We start from the raw sequence: 13,279 nt of genomic DNA, 5'->3' as shown, positions 1-13,279 counted from the left end.
CCAAGAAACTCAGACCTATGCTTCATTTAGATCCGATGTCCAAAAGGAAGGCCACACAACCCGCCACTGTCAGCTTCCCTTTCCATTCCAATCAAAGAATTAATTTCCAGAAAGCAAGGCTGCCAACAGCAGAAATAAATCACCGCCAGGCAGGAGACGGACATTATCCAAGGAGAAATAATTTAGCAAAAGTGTCTCCCCCTCCCACACCCCCTCCAAACCAATAACAATTCAATTATTCGGCGGACACTATAAATGATGAAGCAGCCACGTGGAGTGCCCGGATGGGAAAGAGAAAGCTTTGAGGAAGGAGCTGAAAGCTACCCAGGAGGACACAGTGAGAGACACAACAAGGAAGCCGAGGGGAGGGCCCTCCCCGGGACTGCGTGAATGGATAACAGGGGTCAGGCCCATGGTCATTGGCATAACGCTTTGTTACACGATGCTTTTACGTCCATTATCGGGTTTGACCCTCCGAGGAAGCCGAAGATGTTGACTGTGATGATGTAATCCAGCCCCCTTAGACAGACACAGGAAGAGGGGCCCGGAGAAACCTCCCTGTGTGATGGAATGAGCTCCCCATCTGGAGGGAGGGGTTGGTCTGTTCATTTATTTCAGGACTATTTTGCGAGCTGGTGATGCATTAGGCACACAGTCAGGTTCCAGGGAGACATCCATGAGCAAAATAAACAAAAATGCCCGGGGAGCTTATATTTGAATGTGAAGACAAATATAATTTTAAAAATAAACACAAGAAGTAAGGGCACTGACTGGCTTGTTAAAAGGCGGGCTATGACAGACAGGAGAGGGAGGCAGGAGGGGGGAGGAGAGGGAGGGTTGGGTTCTGGAAACGGGGTGGACAGCAGAGACCTCAGCGAGAACAGGGTGTGTGAGCACGGGCTTGAAGGATGTGAAGGCGTGAGTCCCGCAGCGGTTTACAGCACTTCCGGCAAAGGAAATAGCCAGCTCATTGGTTTGGGGTCCAAGCTTGTCACTGGTGACTGGTTCTCCCTTTCAGAGGCTTGATGGGAGCAGATACGAGATTCAGGAGTTGGGAGGCGTGAAAGAGACTGAGGAGGCAAAACCAGCCTGTCCAGAACACTTTACAAAGGAACACCACTCTGAAAGGAGAAAAAAAATAAATCAGGTGCTAGCGAGAAGACGGTATGAGGAAAAAGAAAATAGCTCTTCTGTGGTTCTGTTTTATTTTGGACTGGAGATATTCGAACGCATTATGAAAGAAGCCAGACTCCAAAGGTTCCGTAGTGTATGATTCCATTTACTATGTGACATTCTCAAAACTCGATCAGTAGCTTTCTGGGGCTGGAGTGGCGGGGGTGGGGGGTGCTTGGGGCAGGGGCAAACGGGGGCTGGCTCAAAAGGAGCACAAGGGAATTTGGGGGGAGGGTGCTGATGGAGATGGTCTAGCTCTCCGCTGTGGTGGTGGTGACAGGACTGTATGCATTTCTCAAACTCACAGAACCCTACGCCGCCACAGCTGAATTTTACTGTGCATCAGCGATGCCTTCATTTGAAATAGCTCTGGAGCTATTACAGCACGTTTGCATGTCAAGAGAAAAGCTAAAGTGAGGAGGGACATTAGGGAGGGTCTAGAGAAAGGGCTTAAGTAACAGAGATCCAAATGATGTGGTTGGAGACCCAAGTCTACCCCTTACTAGCTGAGCGACCTTGAGCAAGTTCATTTATGAACCTCAGTCTCCTCATCTGTGAAATGGGTGTCAGGCTCCTTAGAGCTGTTTGCAAAGATTATGAGAGGCTGTCTGTCAAGTGCCCCCCGGATGCCTGGCTTACTAAGTGTTTTGAAAATCTCCCTTCATCCCCTCCTTCTCCTCCTGCAGTAACAAGTCCCCAAACCATAGAATTCATATTCTAGTCCCAGGAACGTACAGACTGCAAAACAACAGACCAGGCCCACCGCGACTGCCACGCTGGGCACGTTCGAAAGCGGTGCCCGGCACTGCGCCAACTTCTTCCCAGGAGCGGGCTCACTTATCCCTTCCGTCATGCCACGAGACTAGTAATTACTCTCACCAGCCTCCGAGCCTGTGCTCTCCGATTCCCATCTGTCACGTCACTAAGCAGGTCTCAGCTGTCACTCCCAGTCCCCTAGAAAAGAGGCCATAGATAATGCTATTTGCCCAAGACTGTACGAACTGGAGAAAATCCGGGCCTAAGACACGGGATTGAATGAACGCTGCAAAAACGAAACTCTTGCCACTGCCTCCAGTGACGTGTCTCAGCTGAGTGAAGCTCATCGTGTGCCCACTCTGATGTCCTCGGCTGGACTCAGGTATCCCGCACAAGGCGCTAGAGAACAGCAGTTAAGAGCACAGCATGTAGAACCAGTCTGCCTGGGTTCAAGGCCCGCCTCGCCACTTGCTAGCCTGAGTGACTCGAGGGAAGTTATGTCGTCTCTCAATGCCTTATTTTGCCCATCTGTGAAATGGGGGTAGTGACCGTACCTCCTTCATAGGGCTGTCCTAAGAGCGAAGTTATTTGTATACGTAAGATGCTTAGACCCTTACAGCCACAGCTATGCCCGATGCTCGTAAGCTTGCCTGCTCTCCCCCCTAACGAATCCTCTGTGGAACGCAGATCATCAGGGCAGGGGTGGGGGGAGGAGAGGAAGGAAGTAACGAGAAAATGAACTGCTCTCTGGCAAGAGACACAGGTTGGACACATGGCACACACACAACCTGTGTGTGCGTGTGTGAAGGACAAGGAAGCTTTACAGCCTGAAAAACAAGTAGCCTGACTGATGACAGCAGCGACCCTGCTCTAGAAGGGACGGGACCCTAGCTGGTTTCTTTCTCCCCATGTGCCATTTTTCTTGCACGCCTGTCACTGGTGTTCACAGGCCTGCGTGGTGATACTGCTCGTGTGTCCACCTCAAGGGACTCAGGACAGGTTGCCAATGAAATCGCCATTTTTATTGGTCAAAGCGAGTTGGTTACTGGCAATTTCATAAGTTTCGACCTCATATGATTTTGGAATTCAGAAAATATATTCTAAAGATGTTTGTTATGAGCTGAATGGTGTCCCCCAACCCTTCCCCAAATCCTACATAGAAGCCCTCAGAACGTGACTGTATTTGAAGAGAGGTCCTTTAAAGAGGTGATTAAGTTAATGAGGTCTTCAGGGCGCCCCAATCCAGTCTGACTGGTGTCCTCAGAAGCACAGATTAGGACGCACACAGAGACACCAGCGTGTGCACAGAAGGACGACTCTGTGAAGAGACAAGGAGAAGGCAGCCACCTGCCAGCCAAGGAAAGAGGCTCAGAGGAAACTGACCCGGCCAGCACCTTGATCTTAAACTTCAGGCTCCAGAACTGGGAGAACCCCCACTTCTGTTGTGTAAGCCCCCTGTGCACCCACTCCTGACTCTCCCTGCTCTTTGCGGTACCTCTCACCTCCTCGTTAGCCATGTGAAGTACAGGGAACCTGGCTCGGTGGGAGCGACCGTCTTGTCACACACGTGTTCAAAGGCAGAGAGCAGCCTGCCATCTTCCAGGGGCTGTGCATCCCTTCACCTCACACTTGGCAGGTGGTCAGCGAGGAGTCTGCCCCAACCCACCAAGACCTGGGTTTCCATCTTGGCCCTGGCCTTCTCTTGGCGAGTGGCCTTTTCTTGGCAGACTCAATCTCTGAGCCTTCCTTTCTTGATCAGCAGAGAAGGCATAGAAACACCTACCCCTCACGGCTCCGGGCAAGTTGGAAACCGAATGAACCGAGGAAAAGCTCGCACACGGAAAGCACTCGGTGAACTGGGAATTTCATGACTTCCTGTCCTGTGGTTATTGAACTTGGAGAAAAGGTCTCCACGTTAGGGTCTTTCTGTTGTTTTCGCTGACCCACAGGGTCCATCCCCCCTGGTGGAAAGAGAAGCAGGGGGAGGAGGAGAAGAAGAAAAACACTTCTCAGTCACCATGTGCTTCATAGGCGTCTGACACTCTTCTACCCTCATTATAAGTTACAGATGAGAAGACTAAGACCCAGAGAGGAGACCTTACATCCCCAGCGTCACCCAGCCCGTAAGTAATAAAATCCACTAACTAAGCGAATAAACACAACCTTTAAAATAAGGCTCTTGATAAAAGAGGAGGTCTGAGTGGCTGGAGACTCACACGCTCCAAATTCCTCTCCAAGTGCGACAGCCACACACTTGAGCCTATCTGGGCGCTGACAGGTGAAGAGAGTGTTTTGCGCAGGGCCTGGTGAGCACACCACGGTTCCAGGAAACACCCAGTGCACCTACTGAGACGCACCCCAGAGTCCCCTTTCTTGGCGGAAAACAGTCTCAAGGTCACTGGATGTGTTCCCCATAGGAGGAGCTCAGCAAGGACAGGGGACCAGGCTAAGTCTGTGTTGCTTGTTCTCCATCCCCCCTCCCCCAACCACCACCCTCACACACACACACACACACACACACACAGATCCTCTGTCTGCCTGGTGGGGGGAGGGGGGGCCCTGGCTGATACATCCCCAGCCCCTGGCCCTCTGGCTTCGGGCTGGGCTCAGCATTTAGAAGGCACTGGTGGCAGACAGCAGGGAGGGTGGATTGAGAGGCCCTGTCAGGGAATCTGTTCCCTGCCCTCCCTGAAAGTGACATGTCCTGACCATAGCTCACCCTGGGCAGCCCGTCTCCTTGGTTCCCATGGTTCCCACCCCTCCCCGCCTCCATCTGCCCCCCCACCAAGCCCTCAGGGCAGTGACAGCTCCACAGAGCTTTAGTGTCCTTTGCTGAGTCCCTTAACCCCGCTCACCCCCTGGAAAGAGCCCCTGTGTTAGACTCCTCCGGGCTGAACAGTCTGGCATGAGTTGACCTTGCCTGATCTGAAGTCAAAGATGGAGCCAGAAAGAAAAGAGCCTGGTTTCCTATGTCTCTCCCCAAGCCAGTTACAGGCACAGGTAAAGGAGAAGTCAGACGATCTTCATGCACTCAGGGACCACCTCGCTCCAGCTCTCCACACGAGCTCAGTCGGACCCAGGTAAAGAATGGACAAAGTCTGGAGAAAGGTTCAAATCCTGTTACAGCCTGGCTATGAGTCCACTTAGCTTTCCTGCGCCTCCCTTTGCTTGTCTGTACAATGGGAATGATGTCCTCCTGGCCCTGGCTGGTGTGACTCAGTGGATTGAGCGCCAGCCTGCGAACCAAAGGGTCGCCGGTTCGATTCCCCATCAGGGCACATGCCTGGGTGGTGGGCCAGGTTCCCAGTGTGGAGTGTGCGAGAGGCAACCACACATTGATGTTTCTCTCCCTCTCTTTCTCCTTCCCTTCCCCTCTGTCTAAAAGTTAATGAATAAAATATTTTAAAAAATCATGTCCTCCTTCTAGGACTGTTGAGTGGACAGGATAGAGCAGGGGTGTCAAACTCATTTTCCCCGGGGGCCACATCAGCCTTGCAGCTGCCTTCGAAGGGCCGGAATAACTTTAGGACTGTATTAATGCAACTACTCCTTAACCGTTAAGGAGTTGAAATTGTATTTGGCCCATGGATGGAAAGCAAATCACATCATACCTGGATCATAGTAGGTGCTCAGTAAATCCTGGTTATCGTATCTCTTCCCATTCCTTCTCTAACTTCCCACCTCTCGGTTCCTGCCCTTAACCCAATCAGTGAGCAGGCAAGGGAAAAAATACAACAATCATCATATCAACACATTAGGATTGCTTCGTGGTTTGTGAAGAATTGTCATGGCGATTTTTTTTCGTCAGGCAAGATGACACTGTTAGAGGTGAGCAAAAAGGGCTTACACGTGCCTCCCATCACTGGATCCATAGCAGAAGGCATCAGCATTCAGATCAAAAAGCAAGAAAAACCAAGATTCCAAGAAACCAGAACACCTTCATTTTTCACTATACCAGTTGCCGGTTGCTCTGAAACCAGCCTCCTCAAATACAAACACAAGCACCACGGAGTGTTATTTCTGGTCACTGGGCTGCTGCTGCAGAGTCGTAGGGGTGAGGGTTCCCAAGACAGCCTCTGCCAGATGCCTGGAGCTCGGCAGCCAGCTGAAGGCTGGGACCTGACTCCTCACGCGTGTTCCCATTAGTCAGCAGGGAGTGGGAGCTTCTGGGAGTGGGAGCTTCTGTCTGTGGCACCCGGACCACAGCAGGTGAGCACAGAACTGTAGGGTGTCCTGAGGCCCAGCCTCAGAGGCACACAGCATCATCTCGACCATATCCTATTGGCCAAAGCAAGTCATGGGGTCAGCCCAGGTTTAAGAGAAGGGAAACAGACCCCACCCACCTCTTGGTGGAAGGCGGGGACAGAAACACGGTGTAGAGGAACATGGGAGGAATTTTTGCAGCCGTTCTTGAAATCAGTTCATCTTCCTGTCCTCCAAGTCATTTGCTGTGTGGCATAAGGCTGGTCTCCTAAATTGGTTGTCCCTCAAAGTTAGTTTTGGTTCGCTGGAGAGTCTAATCCTGGACTTACACACCTCTGACGGTCCTGAGGTATTCACGACCGTGTCTCATGTGGACAACATGGCAAAGTTCAACCTACAGCCCAACTGAAGGCCACCATCATCATCACACAACAAAGCTGGTATTTCTCTGTAACTCAGTGGGAGGTGACACTTCCCAGCAGGCTCATGAGTCAAGAATCATGCGGAGTCCATTGTACCCAGCTCTCTTCCTTTGTGGGTCAGGAAACCAAGGCCCAGAGAGGCTGAGGGACGTACCTCAGATCACACAGGAAGCGCAGGAAGAAGAGATTGAACCTGGTGCCCGATGCCTGATCTCTTCCTCTCCTCCCTTTCAGCCCTTGATATCTGGGGAAGCACAGTTCCGACTCTGCTCTTCTCATCAGAAGTGCCTCAGTTTCCCCCGTGTGGCTGGTAAAGTCAGTCATCACCACCTACAGGCACCTTTCTCCCAGGTGTGCTGTGAGTGCTAATGAGTTAACATGACTAACAGCCTGCAGAACCTCTCATGAGATATAATTACAGAGAATTACCATCCACAGCCTTCTGGGAAGGATTTTGTCAGGGAGTAGGTAAATAAATTATATCCTGTGGTTCTCCCTTCCCCACGGGCTGCATAGCTCTTGCAGAGAATGCTCCCCAGCGACAGAGGTGATGGAGTCCCTTTGCTGGCCCAGCTTCCCACCACCGGGGCCTCCCTTCTGGCTCCGAGGACTCCCTGAGCTGCTCCCGGCCCAGACACACAGCTCTAGGATCTGACTCATCTCAGGGCGAAGCCAGACCCCTTCCTGGAGGCCCACGTGGAAAGCCCTCCGGGCTCAGCCCCAGCCCCAGGTGAGCAGGGTACTAAGGGTTAACCATCCTCTGCAGGATTCCTGGGTAAATACCATCTAGCTGCCAGATTTATTGCCTTTTAATGTCTCCCGTGTGGTTCCATTAGCCTTTCCTTGTGATACCGCTATCTTTTCCATCTGACGTCTCCCTACCCAAACTCCATAACCCCAGGGAAGTATGGTCCCATTAGCTCCTGCACGAGGTCTGGGCATCAAAAGTCACTGGGCTTCCCAGTCGCCCACCCCCACCCCCAGCCCTGCACCAGAGTATTTACTTAGATCCTCCTTATCTTTCCCCGAGCATCTCACAGCTTCTCATGAGCTGCCAATCTCTCCCACTTTTGAGAACTTCTCACTAGCGATGTGACCGCTTATTAAATTGACCTCTGCCTTGGTTGGCTCACCACCCCGCCTCCCCAAACCTCTTTCTTCTGTTTTGATTTAGCCACTGCCCAAACCCAGCTCTCAGGGGTTCCACAGCTGGCTGGGGCGCTCCCCTGTGCAAAGCCTTTGGTGATTTGCCTTCGCTCAGGAACAGCGTCCTGATGCTAAGCTCAGCATTCCGTAGGCTGTTGGCAGAACTGTCTAATGGCTAAGACCCACGGTCTGCAGCCAGGCTGGCTGCCTGCAAATCCTGACCCTGTCCCTTCCCCACTTCATGACCTCGGATAAGTTGTTCAACCTCTCTGTCAATTGAGGAGACAGCAGCAACAACTTCCATGGTGGTGAAGGTGGGTGGGGCTAGGGTTAGGCTTAGCATACGTGTCCTGTGTTTACTACGGCACGGAGGAAGTGCTCAGTTGATATGAATCCTCATTATTTGCCACCCAGCCAGGCACTCACGCCTCACCCTCCCTGGTCCGTCCCATCAAACGATTTGCCATCCTTTGCACACTCCGGTGCCCCATCTGTCTTCCTGTGTGCTAGGCCCTCTGTCTTGAATAGTCCCGCTTCCCCCACCCCTGCTGCCCCCAACCTGGTGAATTCGACTCATCTGCATGCCTCAGTTCAAACGACCCCCCCCCACCCCTGTGTCCCCAGACTTCATTTCCTCCTTCAAGTCTCCACAGCTATGGCTGGCCCTGTTCGCATCCTGACATTAGAACCGTCAAGACTCAGCCCAGGGATCGCCCTCTCTAGGAGTCTTCCTTCGCATCATGCGACCCACACAGAGGGCCTGCCAGGTGCGTGAGTGAATGCCACAACCCAATCCTATTCTGTTCTGTACCCCAGGTCCCCTCAGCTTGAAGGCAGTCTCCTTCGGGATACGCTGCTGTGCATGAATGTTTCCTCATTTGTTTCATGCCTTTATTCTCTTTCTATACTGGTCGTTTTAGAGCACGTAAGCTGTTCATCTTAGACTTATAATAGTTTCAACCTGGAGAAATTGTGCTCAACCCCTTCCTTCATTCATTGGTTCTTTCAGCAGAATGTACTGAGTCTCTACTATGTGGCTGGAAAGACCCTCTGCTAGGGACTGGGAATACACATGTGAACCCGACAGAAGGTTCCTGACTTCACAGGGCTTTAGGGTGCGAGAGAGGTAACAATTAAAAGAGCAATTATAAAGGTACAACTCTGGTAAGTGCCCAAAGTTATCTAACAGAGGGTTTATGCCCAACAGGAAAGGTCAGAAAGGGCTTCTCAAGAGAGGAATCATGGCAGGAATGAATGATGAAATCAGGGTGTCTTGTATCAGTCAGCTACTGCTGTCAAACAAACAAGCACAAAACCCCAGTGGCATCAACAAGCGGCCTTTGTTCCTGGGGCTTAGCTCCCAGCTGCCGGTTGGGGTCCCATCTGCTCCATGTGTGTTCACTCTGGGGGGACCCAGGCTCACGGGGCAACAGCTCTTCAGGGAAGATTCGTCAGTTGGCAGAAGCAGGGAGGAATGACTGAGACCTTGAGACAAATTGAGTGGGAGAAGTGAGCAGGACTAGACCCTTGCAGATCTATCTGAAATTTTTAGTCTTATGAGCAACGGGAAGCTATTGAAGGTCCATAGCATGGTGGAGAAGTAATGATTCAATCTGGGCTTCAAAGTGATCCTTGGGTTGCTTTAGGAGAGCGGACTGGACAAAGGCAAAAAACGATTTAAAAATCCGCATGCCTGCCCTGGCTGGTGTGGCTCAGTGGATGGAGCAGTGGCCTGTGAACCCAAAGATCACTGGTTCGAGTTCCAATCAGGGCGCATGCCTGGGTTGTGGGTCAGGTCCCCGTATGGGGGCATTCAAGAGATAACTAATCACAACTGTAATAGCATAATCAATAAATATATTTTAAAAAAAAGAAAAAAGAGGTAACTAATCAATGTTGTATCTCTCTCTGTTGTATCTTTCTTGCATCCATATTTCTCTCCCTTTCTTTGTCCCTCCATCCCCCTCTCTAAAAATAAATAAATAAAACCTTTAAAAATAAAAAAATAAAAATCTACATGCCCAGTAGCCGTCACTGCTGTGTGCATTTGTGTGTGTGTGTGTGTGTGTTTATGCCTCCATGTGTACATGCCCAGCTCTTCCTCAGAGAAAGGGGAGCCCTGGGGTTAATCTTCCCACACACCTGACGAGCGGATTATCTGAACGCCAACTGTAACAACAACAATTCTGTTGCTCCGTCTCCCGCCCCCGCCCCAGGCTCCCGAGGAGTCACACGTGTCCAGCCTGGAGAGCAGGAACATGTCTGCATGTTTCACAAACGTCAATTAGTTTCACTCCCAAGATGCATTTCCATAATTTCCATCCTACCCATAACAGCTTGCAAGCATCCTGCACTTTAAAGTTCGCTGAGGACTTCAGCCAGGGGCCCCAGGAGATAGAGCAGAAAGCTTCAGCCCCGCTTGGTAGGCGGTGAGGGTTGGAGAGGTGGCTGGTTTTATCCACAGTGTCAGGAATAGATTTGTCTGAAGCCAGGTGTTTGCACTCCAGACCCACAGCTTGCCTCGCTGCCTGTCTGACTTGGCCGTGAAATTCTAAGCAGGATGTGCTGTTTTTCTAGGACTGCTTGACCAGCTGGGCCACTGACTTCCCTGAAGAGGCAGGTTCAGAAACAGGTCTATCCCCACATCTCGGGGCTCCCCCAAATACCACTGAACCTCCTTGGCCTACAAACATTCCTGAGAGACCCCGGCTTCCCTCAGTCAAGGAACACATCCATCTTCAGGAGAATCAGCCAGAAAAACCTGTTTGCCAGCAAAATCTCCCCATGTTTTCACAAAGGCGCAGAAAGCCAGGGGCTGTGTGGTTTGAGCAGCATCAGCCGGGGGAACAAGGAACACAGTCTGACCTTCTTTCCCCGTCGCCACGAAAGCTCCGTGGCTCACATCTGCATGAGGCCACCGTGGGGGAGAGGAAGGAACACGCAGGCAAGGCCAGCCCAGCAGGGCTGAAAAGTTTGCAAGGCCAGGGTGCAAACTCAAGCTGCTTCTCTCTTGTCAGCCTTTTCGAACAGGAGGGAAGATTTACTGCTGGCCTGGGCGGACAGCCTTTTACAGCCATTGCAGATGGGTTTGAGACAGCAAAGTAGCGCAGGGCACTGACCACAGAGGGACTGCAGAGGCTCGTTTTAGGACCCGCCCAACATCACAGGCCCAAGAAAGTGGCACTCCTGGCCGGAGCGAGCTCAAGGTTTCCGCTGGAACCTTTGGGGGCCGAGGCTCTTAAACGCGTGGCCAAATTGCTGAGGGTTTCAAGACGCAAACTCACCCTGGCAAGTTTCTGTCCATTTAGCAAGGTCTGCTTGCAGTGTAGGCAAAAGTCTTGAGGTCCGGCTGATGGGGTTCTGCATTTATTATTGATAACAGTGCAGGGAAATGGTGTGTGTCTGGGTAACACCTGGCCCAGCCGACTCACTGGTTATGTAGCTGTTGTTTGTCATTTACCCCTGGCTGCTGGGTGCTTCCGTCTCCCTCCTGTTGTCTCATTGACGTCTCTCTCCGTTTTTAATACGGACAACCCCTTACATGTCAAAATATGAGTCATTCAAAGATACTCCATGTATACAAACTCGCAACAAAAAGTAATGGTTTGTGTGAAAAAATAATGCATGGTGGCATGAATAATAGATTTCCAACATAAAAGAATGATGCAACACAACTAAAAAAAGAAACCATTTGAAAATATAAAAAATAAAAGTGATGCATTTGTAAAATCTCAGTGTGTGTGTGTGTACAGGCAGGTGACTGTACAGATTCACATTGATATCTATTGTCACTTACGAGAGGAAGTGGGAGAGAGTTAGGAGAGAGAGAATAGTTTTCAGTTTATCATTTTGTGCCTCTTAGATTGGATACTCTATACACATACAACCTGCTCAAGAGGAAACAGTGGTTTTTTTAAGTATATGCATGGGAAGGGGAGTGGTTACGAGAATGGTGACTAAGCTCTTTCATAGATTTCAGATTTATACCATGAGCAGATCTAATTTTTTTATCACACACACACACACACAAATACCTGTGCTTCTTTGCTTCCTTATTCATGGGTAATGCATCCATATGTTAAGCGATTCCAAAGAGTTTACAGTGAGAAGTAGGTTCAGGTGCAGGTCTGCTTTCCGAGTTCAGTTCCCCCATAGGAAACCACTGTCTCCAGTAAATATTTATATGAAAACAACAGTATTTTTTCTTTATTTACAGAACACGACTCCCAGGTCTGAGCTTGGGGAGCAGGGTGGGTGGAATGTGTATGAAAAGGGGTGCACACTGGCAGCTGGCACTTGAAGGTCAGCACACCTGGTGGCAGCCCCATGCTCCCCACCAATGCAAATCCACGCCAGCTCTGCAGGCATCGACCCCCATTGCTCCCCACCTTTTGAGGGGTGCCCCACCCCACCTTGCTCTGGAACCCAGCACAAAGGCAAGCTGATTGATCCCAGAGGAATGTGGGGAGAAGTTGTGGGGTTCACCAGGGAGGGAACCCAAGATTGAGCAACCCACGCTGTCTTCCTGCTGATTTTTCTTCTCCTTTCCCCACTATAAACAAGTGATTAATGCCTTGCAAAAAGGCTGAGACACACCTCCCCTGCAGCAAGCGCTTCTCTGCCAGATTCCCCAGCCTTCATTCTGCTGTTAACACTCCTCAGGCGGAGGGGTGAGGAGTAAATCCCGTGCTTTAGGAAGCGGACCTGCGGGCAATGGGGTTTGTTTAACGTCTCTGCCCAGCGAGTGACCTCCTCCCGTTTGCTCTGAGGGGGTGAGTCTTTTAAAATTAAAAATGGAAAAAAAAATAGCGCTCACCTTTCCCTGAAGCGGTTTCCGGTTTGTAAACCTCGCGGCCCGGGACCCCCCAGATGGAGGCAGCTTGGCGGAATCTTCCTTTCATTCCCCCAGCTCACGAGAGCAGACGTTCCCCCAGGGCCCAGGACTTGGACAGACACTCTCAGGCTTCCACGGGCTCCCCTCCGGTCTGTAGATTGAAGAAATGCATTCTCATCTTTCGATAGAGTTGTGCACACCCCTGACTGGTGTGCAGCCCGGCCACTGAGCAGGGAAGACCTATATGCATTTCTTTGTAAAGGTCACGCTTTGCGAAGGGCGTCGTAGTGCAATTCAGTAGTCAGTTCAGCAGAGGAGGTGTGCACGGCTGCAATGTGAAAATAGAGAGGCGTTGGACAGTGCCGATGCAAATCGTAGTTTTTTTTAAAAAAACAAGTACTTAAAAAAATTTATTGATCTTAGAGAGAGGAAACATCGACTTGTTGTTTCATGTATGCAGTCATTGGCTGCTTCTTGTATGTGCCCTGACCTGGAATCGAACCCACAACCTTGGTGTGTCCCAATGACTCTCTAACCCTCTGCGCTACCTGGTTAGGGACAAATCTCAGTTTTTAATGATGTGGTGTCCTCTGAAGAAATTTGGGAGTATTTCAGCTAATAAACGAAGAGGAAATGAAAGGTGAAATATCACCATTTTGCAACACATTAGGACGTAAATAATGGATCCACCCAGGAAGTGGTCACCAGGGGCTGCTAGCCAACAGAGAAGAAAAAAACTGTGATG

At 50.7% G+C, this 13,279-nt stretch overlaps 1 long non-coding RNA gene across 1 annotated transcript; it reads right to left on the bottom strand.

Moving 5' to 3' along the window:
• Nucleotides 1–626: 626 nt before the first annotated feature.
• On the bottom strand, nucleotides 627–12,685 carry LOC123480400 (uncharacterized). Its single transcript, XR_006656403.3, has 4 exons — nucleotides 12,517–12,685; nucleotides 3,713–3,890; nucleotides 2,053–2,127; nucleotides 627–1,121 (listed from the first exon to the last, which is right to left on the bottom strand). It is a non-coding gene; the product is annotated as an uncharacterized lncRNA (long non-coding RNA).
• Between the last annotated feature and the right edge of the window lie 594 nt (nucleotides 12,686–13,279).

Source organism: Desmodus rotundus, chromosome 7 (assembly GCF_022682495.2).
Source record: "Desmodus rotundus isolate HL8 chromosome 7, HLdesRot8A.1, whole genome shotgun sequence".
Taxonomy (NCBI): domain Eukaryota; kingdom Metazoa; phylum Chordata; class Mammalia; order Chiroptera; family Phyllostomidae; genus Desmodus; species Desmodus rotundus.
Note: the sequence above shows the minus strand (reverse complement) of the source record. Positions and strands in the feature narration are given on the sequence as shown.